The sequence below is a fragment of the Loxodonta africana genome, chromosome 17, assembly GCF_030014295.1.
Source record: "Loxodonta africana isolate mLoxAfr1 chromosome 17, mLoxAfr1.hap2, whole genome shotgun sequence".
NCBI classification, from domain to species: domain Eukaryota; kingdom Metazoa; phylum Chordata; class Mammalia; order Proboscidea; family Elephantidae; genus Loxodonta; species Loxodonta africana.
Genome location: NC_087358.1, coordinates 71623861 through 71629955, shown reverse-complemented (window position 1 = coordinate 71629955; position 6095 = coordinate 71623861).

Genomic DNA, 6095 nt, shown 5'->3' with positions numbered 1-6095 from the left:
GATCCTATAAATGGCAAGTATTTTTCCTGTTTTACAAATGAGAAGCTGATGCACAGAGATTAAGTGAATGGGTCAGAATTAGCATATTAATTCTGACTCCTAGCCCAGCACTCTTGCCCTCTGTCATGTCCTATACGAAGTCAACTGCCAATGCCTTGTAGCTTCCTAACTAAAGAGTAGAAAGTGTACCTGATACCTTCATGGGTCTAGAGTATGAAGACTTTCACTCACTGAACCAGTTATCACTGGACCAGTTCCAACTCATGGCAATTCTGTGTATCAGAGCAGAACTGTGATCCATAGGGTTTTAAATGGCTGAAAAAATCAAATTTCCAGGACCTTCTTCCAAGGTCCCTCTGGGTAGACTCAAATTGCCAACCTTTTGGTTAGCAGTTAATCACATTAACCATTTGCACTGCCCAGGGACTCCTCTTTCTCCCATTTACTGTGGCCCTAAGTAGGTAGACTTCAGGGTGTCCAGGACTCTCCAGGAGATATCCTGAAACTAGATCCAGGGCAGGATGAAGAAAATCACCCCCCTTCTCCTCCTCAGTTCCTTTCTTCCATCCCATCTCCACATTCTTCAGCTCCACCATCACCCAGCATTTTCCTTAGTTCAAAGAGTACAAACTCACTAAGCATAAACTTGATTAAGGGCAAATGCAAAAAGAAAGGAAGGCCAGAAAAGAGATCCAGGGCCTACATGTGAGGGAGGACAGAGCAGCCCTCCTTTGCCTTAAGATGGTGAAAGCAGAAAGGTTTCCCTTCAGATCAGCCAAAGACTTAGATACTTGCTAGCAGAGCTATCCCCTTCACCCTAGCTTCCTCCAGCATTTGTTACTCCATGAGTCCCCATCATGGACACTGCTGCACCCTAGAGATGGCTGCCAGTTTTGTCCTCTGTTATGGGCAAAACGGTATGCTCAGGAGGTATTAAATTCTTAGAATAGGGAAACAGACACTGTCATACTTTGGATGGAGACTACAGCTATTAGACCATCTGATTCCTGTACAATATTTTTTATGCATCACTGAAAATGTCATGGAAAAATATCAGCAAAACGATTGCAGGCTGATGCTTAGTTCATTCCCAGATGCTTCTCAGTAGATGTGTCCTACTTCTCAGAAATGATATTAAAAAAAAAAAAACAGTTGCCATCTTGTCATCTCTGGCTCATGGCAACCCATGAGTGTAAGAGCAGAACTGTGCTCTCTCCAGTTTTCAATGGCTGATTTTTCAGAAGTAGACTGTCAGAAGTTTCTTTTTAATTTTATTTTTTTTCCTTTGATTCATTTATTTTATATATATAATTTTTATTGTGCTTTAAGTGAAAGGTTACAAATCAAGTCAGTCTTACACACAAAAACCCATATACACCTTGCTATGCACCCCCAATTACTCTCCCCCTAACGAGACAGCCCGCATTGACCCTCCACTCTCTCTTTTCGCATCTATTTCGTCAGCTTCTAACCCCCTCCACACTCTCATCTCCCCTCCAGGCAGGAGATGCCAACATAGTCTCAAGTGTCCACCTGATCCGAGAAGCTCACTCCTCACCAGCACCCCTCTCCAACCCATTGTCCAGTCCAATCCATGTCTGAAGACTTGGCTTCAGGAATGGTTCCTGTCCTGGGACAACAGAAGGTCTGGGGGCCATGACCACCAGGGTCCTTCCAGTCTCAGTCAGACCATTAAGTCTGGTCTTATGAGAATTTGGGGTCTGCATCCCACTGCTCTCTTGCTCCCTCAGGGGTTCTCTGTTGTGTTCCCTGTCAGGGCAGTCATCGGTTGTAGCCGGGCACCATCTAGTTCTTCTGGCCTCAGGATGATGTAGTCTTTGCTTCATGTGGCCCTTTCTCTCTCGGGATCGTAATCACCTTGTGCCCTTGGTGTTCTTCATTCTCCTTTGATCCAGGTGGGTTGAGACCAATTGATGCATCTTAGATGGCTGCTTGCTAGCATTTAAGACCCCAGACAGCACTCTCCAAAGTGGGAAGCAGAATGTTTTCTTAATAGATTTTATTATGCCAATTGACTTAGATGTCCCCTGAAACCATGGTCCGTAGACCCCTGCCCCTGCTATGCTGGCCTTCGAAGCATTCAGTTTATTCAGGAAATTTCTTTGCTTTTGGTTTACTCCAATTGTGCTGACATCCCCTGTATTGTGGGCTGTCTTTCCCTTCACCTAAAGTAGTTCTTATCTACTATCTAATTACTGAAAGTCCCTCTCCTACCATCCCTCCCTCCCCCCGCTCGTAACCACGAAAGAATGTTTCCTTCTCAGTTTAAACTATTCCTCAAGTTCTTATACTAGTGGTCTTATATAATATTTGTCCATTTGCAACTGACTAATTTCACTCAGCACAATGCCGTCCACGTTCCTCCATGTTAGGAAATGTTTCATAGCTTCCTCACTGTTCTTTATCGATGCATAGTATTCCATTGTGTGAATATACCATAATTTATTTATCCATTCACGCTTTGATGGGCACCTCAATTGCTTCCATCTTTTTGCTATTGTAAACAATGCTGCAATAAACATGGGTGTGCATATATCTGTTTATGAAAACGCTCTAATTTCTCTAGGGTATATTCCAAGGAGTGGGGTTGCTGGATCGCATGCTAGTTCTATTTCTAGCTTTTTAAGGAAGCGCCAAATCGATTTCCAAAGTGGATGGATATCCAATTAAGCCAGCACCATTTGTTAAAAAGACTGTCTTTTCCCCATTTAACTGTTTTGGGGCCTTTGTCAAATATCAACTGCTCATATGTGGATGGATTTATGTCTGGATTCTCAATTTTGTTCCATTGGTCCATGTATCTCTTGTTGTACCAGTACCAGGCTGTTTTGACTACTGTGGCAGTATAATAGGTTCTAAAATCAGGTAAAGTAAGGCCTCCCACTTTGTTCTTCTTTTTCAGTAATGCCTTATTTATCTGGGGCCACTGACTCTTCCATATGAAGTTGGTGATTTGTTTCTCCATCTCATTAAAGAATGTCGTTGGGATTTGGATTGGAACTGCATTAAATGTATAGATCGCTTTTGGTAGAATAGACGTTTTTATACTGTTAAGTCTTCCTATCCACGAGCAAGGTATGTTCTTCCACTTACGTAAGTCTCTTGGTTTCTTGCAGAAGTGTACTGAAGTTTTCCTTGTATAAGTCTTTCACATCTCTGGTAAGATTTACTCCTAGGTATTTTATCTTCTTCGGAGCTACCGTAAATGGCATTGATTTAGTGATTTCCTCTTTGATGTTCTTTTTGTTGGTGTAGAAGAATCCAACTGATTTTTGTATGTTTATCTTGTATCCCGATACTCTGCTGAACTCTTCTATTAGATTCAGTAGTTTTCTGGAGGATTCCTTAGGGTTTTTTGTGTATAAGACCATGTCATCTGCAAAGAGAGATACTTTTACTTCTTCCTTGCCCATCTGGATGCTCTTTATTTCTTTATCTAGCCTAATCGCTCTGGCTAGGACTTCCAGCACAATGTTCAATAAGAGTGGTGATAAAGGGCATCCTTGTCTGGTTCCGGATCTCAAGGGGAATGCTTTCAGGCTCTCTCCATTTAGGGTGATGTTTGCTTTCAGGCTCTCTCCATTTAGGGTCATGTTGGCTTTGTATAAATACTCTTTATTATGTTGAGGAATTTTCCTTCTATGCCTATTTTGCTGAGAGTTTTTATCATGAATGAGTATTGAACTTTGTCAAATGCCTTTTCTGCATCAATCATGTCATTCTTGTCTTTTGTTTTATTTATGTGGTGGATTACATTAATTGTTTTTCTAATGTTGAACCATCCCTGCATACCTGGTATGAATCCCACTTGGTCATGGGGAATTATTTTTTTGAGATGTCATTGAATTCTATTGGCTAGAATTTTGTTGAGGATTTTTGCATCTACGTTCATGAGGGATATAGGTCTATAATTTTCTTTTCTTGTGGTGTCTTTACCTGGTTTTGGTATCAGGGATATGGTGGCTTCATAGAATGAGTTTGGTAGTATTCCATCCTTTTCTATGCTCTGAAATACCTTTAGTAGTAGTGGTGTAAACTCTTCTCTGAAAGTTTGGTAGAACTCTGCAGTGAAGCCATCCGGACCAGGGCTTTTTTTTGTTTTCAGTGTTTTGATTATGTTTACAATCTATTCTTTTGTTATGCGCCTATTTAGTTGCTCTACCTCTGTTTGTCTTAGTTTAGGTAGGTAGTATGTTTCTAGGAATTCATCCATTTCTTCTAGATTTTCAAATTTGTTTGAGTATAGTTTTTCATAGTAATCTGAAATGATTCCTTTAATTTCAGTTGGGTCTGATGTAACATCGCCCATCTTATTTCTTATTAGGGTTATTTGCTTCCTCTCCTGTTTTTCTTTTGTCGTTTTAGCCAGTGGTTTATCAATTTTGTTGATTTTTTCAAAAAACCAGTTTTTGATCTTGTTAATTCTTTCAATTGTTTTTCTGTTTTCTATTTCATTTAGTTCATTTCTTATTATTTGTTTTCTTCTGGTGCCTGTGGGTTTCTTTTGTTGTTCTCTTTCTATTTGTTCAAGTGTTAGGGATAATTCTTTGATTTTGGCCCTTTCTTCATTTTGGATGTGTGCATTTATTGATATAAATTGGCCTCTGAGCACCGCTTTCACTGTATCCCAAAGGTTCCGATAGGAAGTGTTTTCATTCTCATTGGATTCTCTGAATTTCTTTATTCCATCCTTAACGTCTTCTATAGTCCAGTCTTTTTTGAGCAGGGTATTGTTCAGTTTCCAATTGTTTGATTTCTTTTCCCTGCTTTTCCTCTTAATCTTTTCCACTTTTATGGGCTTATGGTCAGAGAAGATGCTTTGTAATATTTCAATGTTTTGGATTCTGCTAAGGCTTCCTTTATGACCTAATATGTGGTTTATTCTAGAGAATGTTCCATGTGCACTAGAAAAGAAAGTACAGTTGGCTGCTGTTGGGTGGAGTGTTCTGTATATGTCTACGAGGTCAAGTTGGTTGGCTGTGGCATTTAGATCTTCCGTGTCTTTATTGAGCTTCTTTCTGGATGTCCTGTCCTTCACTGAAAGTGGTGTGCTGAAGTCTCCTACTATTATTGTGGAGCTGTCTCACTTTTCAATGCTGATAGAGTTTGTTTTATGTATCTTGAAACCCTGTCATTGGGTGCATTGATATTTAATATTGTTACATCTTCTTGGTGTACTGTCCCTTTAATCATTATATAGTGTCCTTCCTTATCCTTTCTGGTGGATTTAACTTTAAAGTCTATTTTGTCAGAAATGAATATTGCCACTCCTGCTCTTTTTTGATTGTTGTTTGCTTGATATATTTTTTTCCAACCTTTGAGTTTTAGTTTGTTTGTGTCTCTAAGTCTAAGGTGTGTCTCTTGCAGGCAGCATATAGATGCATTTTGTTTTTTAATCCATTCTGCCACTCTCTGTCTCCTTTTTGGTGCATTTAGTCCATTTACATTCAGGGTAATTATGGATAGGTATGAATTTAGTGCTATCATTTTGATGTCTTTTTGTGTGTGTTGTTGACAGTTTCTTTTTCCCACTTGATTTTATGTGCTGAGTAGATTTTCTTTATATATTGTCCTTTCCTCATATTTGTTGTTGTTAATGTTGTTTCTGCTGAGTCTGTATTTTTCCCTTGTATTTTATTTTAATGAGTAGGGTAGTTTGTCTCCTTTGTGGTTACATTATTTATCCCTATTTTTCTAAATTGAAAACTAACTTTTATTTCTTTGTATTGCTGTATTTTCCTCTCCATATAGAAGGTGTATGACTACATTTCTTACTCCCTCTTTATTACTTTAATGTTGTCTTCTTTTACATAATAACATCACTGTTACTCTGCTTTGGGCTTCTTTTTTTTTTTTTTTTATAATAATATTGCTTTGGTTTTTTGGATTTCCCTGTCTGGGTTGACTTCTGGTTGCTCTGCCCAGTGTTCTAGCCTTGTGTTGATACCTGATATTATCTATTTTCTAACCAAAGAACTCCCTTTAGTATTTCTTGTAGTTTTGGTTTGGTTTTTACAAATTCCCTAAACTTGTGTTTATCTGGAAATGTCTTAATTTCACCTTCATATTTAAGA